The 10,239-nt window shown below is 40.1% G+C and overlaps 1 pseudogene across 1 annotated transcript; it reads left to right on the top strand.

Moving 5' to 3' along the window:
- The first annotated feature begins 802 nt into the window (after nt 1-802).
- Nucleotides 803-2,393, top strand: LOC105509496 (annotated as a pseudogene). Its single transcript, XR_001001447.1, has one exon. The product of XR_001001447.1 is annotated as a keratin, type II cytoskeletal 8 pseudogene (transcript).
- The last annotated feature ends 7,846 nt before the right edge of the window (nt 2,394-10,239 follow it).

Below are 10,239 nucleotides of genomic sequence, written 5' to 3'. Positions count from 1 at the left end.
ACTTAGCATTAAAACCCTGCAGTTCCTAGAAAAAAAAGTAGTTAAAAGGATGTAATATATTTATTGTGAAAATAAAATACTATATTGAAAGTCATTTAAACAGTTCTAAGTGGAAACTGTAGTCATGGGTAGGAAGACTTAATATTGTGATGATATCAATTTTCCTCCAGTTGATCAACAGATTCAGTGGAATTGCAACCCAAACCCAGCAGGCATGTGTGTGTGTGTGTGTGTATGTAACTTGACAAAATGATTTAAAACAAATATGAAAAAACAAAGTGTAAAAATAGCCAAAACACCCCTAAAGAGAAAATATTCTTACTAGATACCAATAATTAGCTATAATACTTATGGCACTGTATATAGTATTGTTAAAATGATAGACTAATAGACAGAATAAGATGCCTAGAAACAAACCCTGCCCAACTTTATACTGCCTAAAAGGAAGATATCAATATAAGGACACAGAAAGATTTATAGCAAAAAGATTAAAAAGTATACACCAAAAGAAAATAAGGTAGCCAAAATAATATTATACAACATGCAATTCAAGGCATGAAGAATTGTTTGAGATAGAGACATTTCATACCAATAAATAGGAGAAACGAATAAAAGCTATTATTGTATACACCCAGTAACATACCTGAAAAGTATATAAAGCAGAAATGTACAGAAATAGAAAAATCCATAATTAACATTAACAAATTTATCAGTGCCTGATAGTACAAGCAAATGAAAAATAAAACAGTAAAGATATAGCAGTTGCTCACCAAGAAGCAGCTTCTCTGCTCCTTCTGGAATCTCCGCCTGGTTCAGCCTGCCTGCCTCCACTCCTGCCTCCGCCATGTCCACCAGGGTGACCCAGAAGTCCTACAAGATGTCCACCTCTGGCCCCTGGGCCTTCAGCAGCTGCTCCTAGACAAGTGGGCTCGGTGCCCACATCAGCTCCTCAAGCTTCTCCCGAGTGGGCAGCAGCAGCTCCCGGGGTGGCCTGGGCAGAAGTTATGGTGGGGTCAGTGACATGGGAGGCCTCACCACCATCACAGTCAGCCAGAGCCTACTGAGCCCCCTTCACCTGGAGGTGGACTCCAACATCCAGGCTGGGCACACCCAGGAGAAGGAGCAGATCAAGATCCTCAACAACAAGTTTGCTTCCTTCATCAACAAGATACAGTTCCTGGAGCAACAGACCAAGATGCTGGAGCCTCCTGCAGCAGCAGAAGATGGCTCAGAGCAACATGGACAACATGGTCCAGAGTTATATCAACAACCTTAGATGGCAGCTGGAGACTCTGGCCCAGGAGAAGCTGAAGCCTGAGGCAGAGCTTGGCAACATGCAGGCATGCAGGGGCTGGTGGAGGACTTCAAGAACAAGCATGAGGATGAGATCAATAAGTGTACAGAGATGGAGAATGAATTTGTCCTCATCAGGGATGTGGATGAAGCTTACATGAACAAGGTAGAGCTAGAGTCTCGCCTGGAAGGACTCACTGGCGAGATCAACTTCCTCAGGCAGCTGTATGAAGAGGGAATCCGTGAGCTGCAGTCCTAGATCTCAAACACGTCTGTAGTGCTGTCCATGGACAACAGCCGCTCCCTGGACATGGACAGCATCATGGCTGAGATCAAGGCGCAGTACCAGGAGACTGCCAACCGCGGCCGGGCTGAGGCTGAGAGCAGGTACCAGATCAAGTATGAGGAACTGCAGACGCTGGCTGGGAAGCACAGGGATGACCTGGGGCATTCAAAGACTGAGATCTCTGAGATGAACATCAGCTGGAACATCAACCGGCTCCAGGCTGAGACTGAGGGCGGGCTTCCCTGGAGGCCGCCATCGCAGATGCCAAGCAGCATGAGTAGCTGGCCGTTGAGGATGCCAACGCCGAGTTGTCCGAGCTGCAGGCTGCCCTGCAGCGGGCCAAGCAGGACATGGTGCGGCAGCTGCGTGAGAGTACCAGGAGCTGATGAACGTCAAGCTGGCCCTGGACATCGAGATCGCCACCTACAGGAAGCTGCTGGAGGGCAAGGAGAGCCGGCTGGAGTCTGGGATGCAGAACATGAGCACCCCTAGGAAGACCACCAACGGCTATGCAGGTGGTCTGAGCTCCGCCTATGGCGGCCTCACAAGCCCCGGCCTCAGCTACGGCCTGGGTTCCAGCTTTGGCTCTGGTGCGGGCTCCAGCTCCTTCAGCCGCACCAGCTCCACCAGGGCCGTGGTTGTGAAGAAGATCGAGACCCGTGATGGGAAGCTGGTGTTCCAGTCCTCTGACATCCTGCCCAAGGGAACAGCTGCGGCAGCCCCTCCCAGCGTGCCCCTCCTGTGGCTGCCCCAGAGCCCGGGAGGGAGGTTGCTGTGCAAGGGAGTACAGGGAACGGGAGGGAGGCCCATCTGAGGCTCAGCCCTAGCCCTCAGCCCACTCACGGGGGAGTTTACTGCCTGAGGACCCCCCCTTGCCCATGCCTCCAGTTACAAAACAATTCATTTGCTTTTTTTTTTTTTTGTCCAAAATAAAACCTGTTAGCTCTGAAAAAAATATATATATATATGGCAGTCAAGTATAACAAAATTAATACAATTGAGTTAATTGACATGTATACAAAACTGTGGCAAACAATAGAATACACATTTTTATCACTGAACTTGGACTATACCAAAAGCGACCATATTCTGGGTTTTCAAAGTCCCAATAAATATTAAATAATTGAAATAATTCAGAATGTGTTCTCTGACCCTAGTTAAGACAGAAATCAATAATAAAAGATAAGTATAAAAATCTTAAATTTGGAAATAAAACAATATACTTGTTTATGAGTCATGATCCCAAAAATAACAAAAGAAATTAGAAAGTTTTACAAAATTGACTTATAATGAAAACATGACAAATAAAAATTTGGGAGATGCAGCTATAGAGTTTAGAGGAAAAGTTATAGTTTTATTTACATATATTAGAAAAGAATAAAAGCCAAAAATTCGTGATCTAAGCTTTTATCTCAAAAAGCTGGAAAAAGAACATCAAATAAAATCGAAGGGAAATAGAAGGAAGTAAAAATAAAGATACTAGGAAAATGTTGTGAAATAAAAGATTAATATAGAACAGAAAACATCAAAATAGGCAAAAGTGATGTCTGAAAAGATTAACAAAATTAATAACATGCCAGTAAAACTGTTCGAGAGAGAGGAAACACATTACTAATATTAAAAATAAAAAAGTAAACATTAACTATAGATCTTACTAACGCTAAAAGAAAACTTACTACTAATATATTTGACACTTAAGTGAATAGTAAATTCCTTAAAAAACACCATGTACCCAAACCGACACTAAAAACATAAGAAAATTTGAGTAGTTTTATACTTGTTAAAACAATTGAATCCACTAGTGAAAGCCTTCCCATAAAGAAAACTCTACATCCAAGTGGCTTCACTGGCGGATTGTGCCAAATATGTAAAGAATTAATAATACCAATTGTAACCAAACTCAAAGAACAGAAAAAGAAAAACTGCTTCCCACTTCATTCTGTTGTTGAAAGTCAGACATAATATAAATAGTCCTTTAGTGTAAACTTTTATATTAATCTGGCTGGGAGTTGGGCTATCTTTAATGTTTATGGTGGCTATAGGTGATAAAGGCTTCAAATTCCGTTAACGTCCTTGTTTCTATCTCCTTTGTTGACTTTGGGTTTCCCTAAGTACTCCTGCTCAGAGAGAGTCTGTATCTTACAACTTTTTCTGCTATAATGTATTTTACCCATATTTGTTTTTTATTGAGGTATAATTTAGGTAAAATAAAATGCACAGATTTAAGATGACAGTTCTATGTGTTTTGATGGATTTATACACCCAGAAAATTGTCACTCTAATTGAGACATGAGACATTTCCATCACCTCAATAAATTTGTTTTGTGTTTCTCTATATTCAATTCTTGTCCATATAATCTATTTTAATTATTGGGGAGCATGTTAGTATATAGAACGAAAGTATTCTATAATCTTATGATGAAATCTCAGCCTTTCGGTGGGCCTGTGTTCCTGGACACTGTCCTTCACAAGTGTTTCTTCACTTTTCCCTCCCTGTTAGGTGAGACAGGAAGGTTAGAGGAAAATAGAGTGAGATCAATGACCTTTTCCCAGGTGGGATAAGGCTCTGGAAAAGTCTGTTTGTCCCTGGAGATGCCTTTGCTATGGAGCATACCTTGGGTTTATTTCATAAAGATTTATTTTCTCCCCCTGCTCTATCCCACCAGAACCAGTAAGGGAGAAACTAATGAGGTTTTTGGAAATAGAATCCATGAAAATATGAGGGCCCTACTAAGACAGTGGCCCCAGAAGTTTCTCAGTCTCATGCTAGTTCACACTCAGCTTCTAGCAATTTGTCAAAATTACCATCAAAATTACTATTTAAGTGTTCCTAACAGTTTATGGTTCCAAGTGGCTTCTGCTCCAGATATGCAAATATTAGCTGTACTTCTCTGGATTTGCCTGTCTCTCCCAATTTCAGAGTGGTGGTCTACCTTGCAACTTCAGCTCTCTGATAGGTCCAGGAAAAATCATTGATTTTCAGTTTGTTCAGGCTTTTCTTATTATAAGGATGGAAGTGACAACTTCTAAGCTCTTCACATGTTGGAGCTGAAACCAGAGGTTCCCAATTCATTTTATGATATGAATATAACTATGATACAAAAAACCTGCAAAAGACTTTACAAGAAATGAAAATTAATGTCAGGCCATCTCCATGAACATGAATGCCAACATTCTAAACAAAATATTAGCAAATAAAATCCAGATATATGTATAAAAGTTAATGCGCCATGACCAATGAGACTTATTCCAGAAAACAAGACTTTAACATTTAAAAACCAATGTAATTCAACATATTAACGAATAACTGAGAAAGTAAAATGATCACTACTACTCCTTAAAAACCTAAGTTCTTGAAGCCTTTCCCAGCTTCAAGTGGTGTTATTTCGTACCTTCTCAGAGGACATTGGCTTTTCTTTTCTCCAAAAAGATCGGTTGCCTTTGGCTGGGGCGCCAATCCAGTTAGTGATGGTCAGGATGAAAGGTTTGGTTACCATTGGCACACATGGCATGAACCAGAGCTACATGATGAGGAAAGAACTGCTTGAGGAAGTTATAACTTAAATATCTGTAGGGGTTGGGGTGGAGGAGGTCCTAGTGAAAAGTGAGCTTATTTGCACCCCAGAGTCCCTGAGAAGCTCAGCACTTTTATTGTTGTATGACATCCCATATAACAGTAAGATGTTTCCAACAAAATAACAGCCAAATGTTTATAACAGACTCTTGGAAAAATCCACATAGACTTCATGCCAGGGTCTCAAGCAAAACATGCTCAAAACTGTCTGCACCTCTCCTCAAATAGATCCTGCCATCTGACTTCTCTCTTCCTCCAACTCACCCAGGACTGCAGACTTGATCTCTTCTACATCATCTCCCTCCTACCCTACAATCATTTGCCCTCAAAACTTCTATATTCATCAGCTTTTTCAGTCTCAGTGCTGGTATCTTCATTTAGTTTCCTATATGATTAAGTGAACTCATTCCTAAAGGTATATGTTTAGAATGTAACCAAATCAATTGTACTCAGGTTAATTTGTTTCCATACATTTGTAATAGGTTAAGAATCATTGTGGAAAAATTATTGTGGCAGAAGCAATATAGCAGGTTAGCATCTGTCAAGTCAGTTGGGAATCACTGGTTGGACTGAAAAAAAAAAGGACAATCCTCACCATGTAAAGAAATAGTAACCTCTTGTTCCTTAACAATTCCCTAGGTCATCCCCAGGCTATCCCCTGAAATAGTGACTCAATCCCAGTCCTAATCTCCACATCTCTTGCCACCAAATCCTAGACAGATCCATATCAGAACCCACAACTACAAATCACATCTGAGGACACCCCATTCTGATGAACCTATGAGACAAAGCAGGGACGCCTCTTAGGGGCCTGCCATGGACTCCCACCCCCATCCCCCAAGCATGGAAATAAAGGAAAATCTTGAGTTTCTTCAAAGGAAGTTCTGGAAATTCTACCTAGCTAGCCCTGAGAGTTAAATGAGCAACTTGATAAGCAAAAAGGTAATAGTAGCTTAAAACAATAGTCAAGGAAGTTAGAGTCATGAGATGTTTGTTTTCCTATAGAAACTAAAGGTAATATCTTAATATATGTTCCTAAGCTGTTTTTCAGAAACCCAGATCCCCACAGACCTCCATCAAACAGATCTGCTGGCAGGCAGACCTCAGATAAAGGGGAACTAGGGACTGAACCCTGACCATCATTCTATGTTCTGAAGTCCTTCCTGAGGGTCTGAGTCCTCGTGGGTGAGGAAGTTACACCCACGAGTCAGAGCTAACATTCCTTTTGAGGGATCACAAATTTTTAAACAAAGCTTCTCTTCCTTAACCAATTGCAAATCAGAAAGTCTTTGAATCTGCCTATGATCTATAAACCCCTGTTTAATATGTTCCCCCTTTAAGGCCAAACCAGTGTATAGTTTCCATGTAGTAATTTATAAGTTTGCCTGTAACTTCTGCTTTCCTGAAATTTTCCCCTGCCTTTGAAAACCCTTACTTGCAAGTCACCGAGGAGGTTGGGTCTTAAGCACGAGCTGCCCAATTCCTCCTTGTGTCCTGCAAATAAACACCCTCCTTTTCCTGCTGCAAACCTCAGTGTGGATGTTCGGCCTTACTGTGCTGGATGGGAAGGCCCCAGTTCAATTCATTTCAGTAACACCTGTAAGTTTTACACCTTGGAATTATTGCAACTGACTTCTCCCTTGATTAATAGTACCACTTTTATCTCTATTAAAGGTCAAGCTTTTAAAAAGTTTCCACCTTGTACATTTTCTTCATTCAGACACTTCTTTTAATCCTGACATTATTACATTTTAGCTAACTAATTATTGATACTCTCTTTTCCTGACATTGTTCACCTCTGGTTTTCCTCTTATCTCTGTAGGAGATGGATTCTCCTCTATTGGCCCATTGATAGAGTTTCCACAGGTCCAAATGTGATCTTATGCTTTCTCTCCAATATCTGACTCTCTTTTAGTGTGTGTGTGTGTGTGTGTGTGTGTTTTAGTTAGTAGTTCCACCAAATTGGACATGATAGAAACCCAGGAATAATCTTTGGCACCTCCATCTGTGTTACTCTCCATGGTCAATCCCTCAACAAGTCCTGTGAATTTTCCCTCCTATACTCATCCACTTCCATCTGTCTCCTCTGCTCCCACATTAGGTCAAGCTATAATCATTTCTTGCCTGGACTAATACAGTAGTCTCTTGAAAAGTCTCCTTGAAGAACTACAAACCACTGTTGAAAGAAATCAAGATGATACAAACAAATGGGAAAACATTCAATGTTCATGGATAGGAAGAATCAATATCATTAAAATAGCTATACTCTCCAAAGCAATTTATAGATTCAATGCTATTTCCATTAAACTACCATGACATTTTTCACAGAACTAGAAAAAATTATTTTAAAATTCATATGAAACCAAAAAAGAGTCCCAATAGCCAAGGCAATCCTAAGCAAAAAGCAAATCTGGAGGCATCATGCTACCCAACTTCAAACTATTCCACAGGGCAATAGTAACCAAAAAAGCATGGTGCTGGTACAAGAACAGACACATAGACCAATGGAACAGAGAAGATAACCCAGATATAAGACTGCACACCTACAACTATCTGGTCTGACAAAAACAAGCAATGGGGAAAGGATTTCCTATTCAATAAATGGTGCTGGGATAACTGACTAGCCATATGCAGAAGATTGAAACTGGACCACTTCCTTAAACCATATAGAAAAGTTAGTTCAAGATGGATTAAAGACTTAAATATAAAACCCAAAACTATAAAAGAAAAAACAGCAACAACCCTGGGAGACAACCTAGGCAATGCCATTCAGGACATAGGCACAGGCAATGATTTCATGACAAAGATGCCAAAAGCAATCACAACAAAAGCAGACATTGACAAATGGAATGTAATTAAACTAAATAACTTCTGCACAGTGAAAGAAACTATCAGCAGAGTAGAAAGACAACCTGGGAGAATGGGAGAAAAATTTTGCAAGCTACATATCCAACAAAGATCTAATACCTAGCATCTATAAGGAACTTAAACAAATTTACAAGAAAAAAAAAAAAACAACCACATTAAAGAGTGGTCAAGGACTTGAATAGACACTTCTCAAAAGAAGACATATGTGTGCCAACAATCATATGAAAAAAACCCCAACATCTATATTCCCAAAGGATTATAAATCATGCTACTATAAAGACACATGCACATGTATGTTTATTGCAGCACTATTCACAATAGCAAAGACTTGGAACCAACCCAAATATCCATCAATGATAGACTGGATTAAGAAAATGTAGCACACATATGCCATGGAATACTATGCAGCTATAAAAAAGGATGAATTCATGTCCTTTGCAGGGACATGGATGAAGCTGGAAACCATCATTCTCAGCAAACTATCACAAAGACAGAAAACCAAACACCGCATGTTCTCACTCATAGGTGGGAATTGAACAATGAGAACACTTGGACACAGGGTGGTATTTGGGGGAGGGATAGCATTAGGAGAAATACCTAATGTAAATGACGAGTTGATGGGTGTAGCAAACCAAAATGGCACATGTATGCCTATGTATCAAACCTGCACATTGTGCACTTGTACCCTAAAACTTAAAGTATAATAATAATAATAATAAACCAACATCACTGATCATCAGAGAAATGCAAATCAAAACCACAATGAGATACCAGCTCACACCAGTCAGATGGCTATTTTTAAAGTAAAAAAATAATGGATCCTGGTGAGGTTGTGAAGAAAAAGCAACACTTATAGGCTGTTGGTGGAAGTGTAAATTAGTTCAGCCATTGTGGAAGATGGTGGTGATTCCTCTGAGACCTAAAGACAGAAATAGTATTCCAGCAAGCAATCCCATTACTGGATATATATCCAAAGGAATATAAATCATTCTATTATAAAGACACACACATGCGTATGTTCATTGCAGCACTATTCACAATAGCAAAGACATGGGATCAATCTAAATGCCCATCAATGATAGACTGGATAAAGAAAATGGCAGACATACACCATGGAATACTACATAGCCATAAAAGAGAATGAGATCATGTTCTTTGCAGGCACTTGGATAGACCTGGGGGCCATCATCCTTAGCAAACTAATGCAGGAACAGAAAACCAAATACTGCGTGTTCTCACTTATAAGTGGGAGCTAAATGATGAGAACACATGGACACAAAAAAGGGAACAACACACACTGGGGCTTTTCAGAGGGTTGAGAGTGGGAGGAGGGAGAGGATCAGGAAAAATGACTAATGGGTACTAGACTTAATACCTAGGTGATGAATAATAGGTGCAACAGACCCCCATGACACAAGTTTACCTATGTAACAAACCTGCAGTTGTAGCTCTGAACTTAAAAGTTAAAAATAAAAATAAGAAGAAAAAAAGAAAAGTCTCCTTGAACCTAGTCTCTCTACCTTTAATTTATTCACCACAATTCATACAGACCAATCACTAAATGAGAATCTGGGCATGTAGTGTCTCCCCAAATAACTTTCACTGGCTACTTACTCATTGTTCTGCATATAAAGCTATACAAATGAAAGTGACATGGTTTTCAAGGCCCTGATGATCTGACACTTCAGTTACCCTTCCAGCCATTTTCTCCCTCACTTCTTGTAGTTTAGCCACACTAACCTTATTTCTGTGCCTGGAATGTGCCATAATATCTCTGCCACAGAGCCTTTGCACAGCCTGTTTGCTTTGTCTGATACGTTGTTTCTTTCTTCCACATACTTCAGAGCTCAGGCCAAACTTTACTTCCTGAGGGAAACCAGGTAGAAATGCTTTTCACACCAGAATACAAGCCAGAAGAGGGCTACAGAGCAGGGAAGGGGTCATTTGTAGGATCTTTGTTGTCTTCTTCTCTGCGTATCTTTTATTGGCAGCTCCATAGCTCTACTTTCCAAAACCCTCCGTGTCTCCTCATATCCATATTTGAGAAACACAGGTCTGCAGTTCTGCATCATTGCCAAGCTCTGGTTGACAATCGACTTGAGTTTGAGACATAAAGAAAAACAATGAATTCCTTCATTGTTCCTATTGACCCTGGGATCAAGGAGTTTTTATTCTTTTTATTTATTTATTTATTTATTTTTTGAGACGAAGCCTCGCT

The sequence above is a fragment of the Colobus angolensis genome, unplaced genomic scaffold, assembly GCF_000951035.1.
Source record: "Colobus angolensis palliatus isolate OR3802 unplaced genomic scaffold, Cang.pa_1.0 Scaffold176, whole genome shotgun sequence".
In the NCBI taxonomy this organism is placed as follows: Eukaryota; Metazoa; Chordata; class Mammalia; order Primates; family Cercopithecidae; genus Colobus; species Colobus angolensis.
Note: the sequence above shows the minus strand (reverse complement) of the source record. Positions and strands in the feature narration are given on the sequence as shown.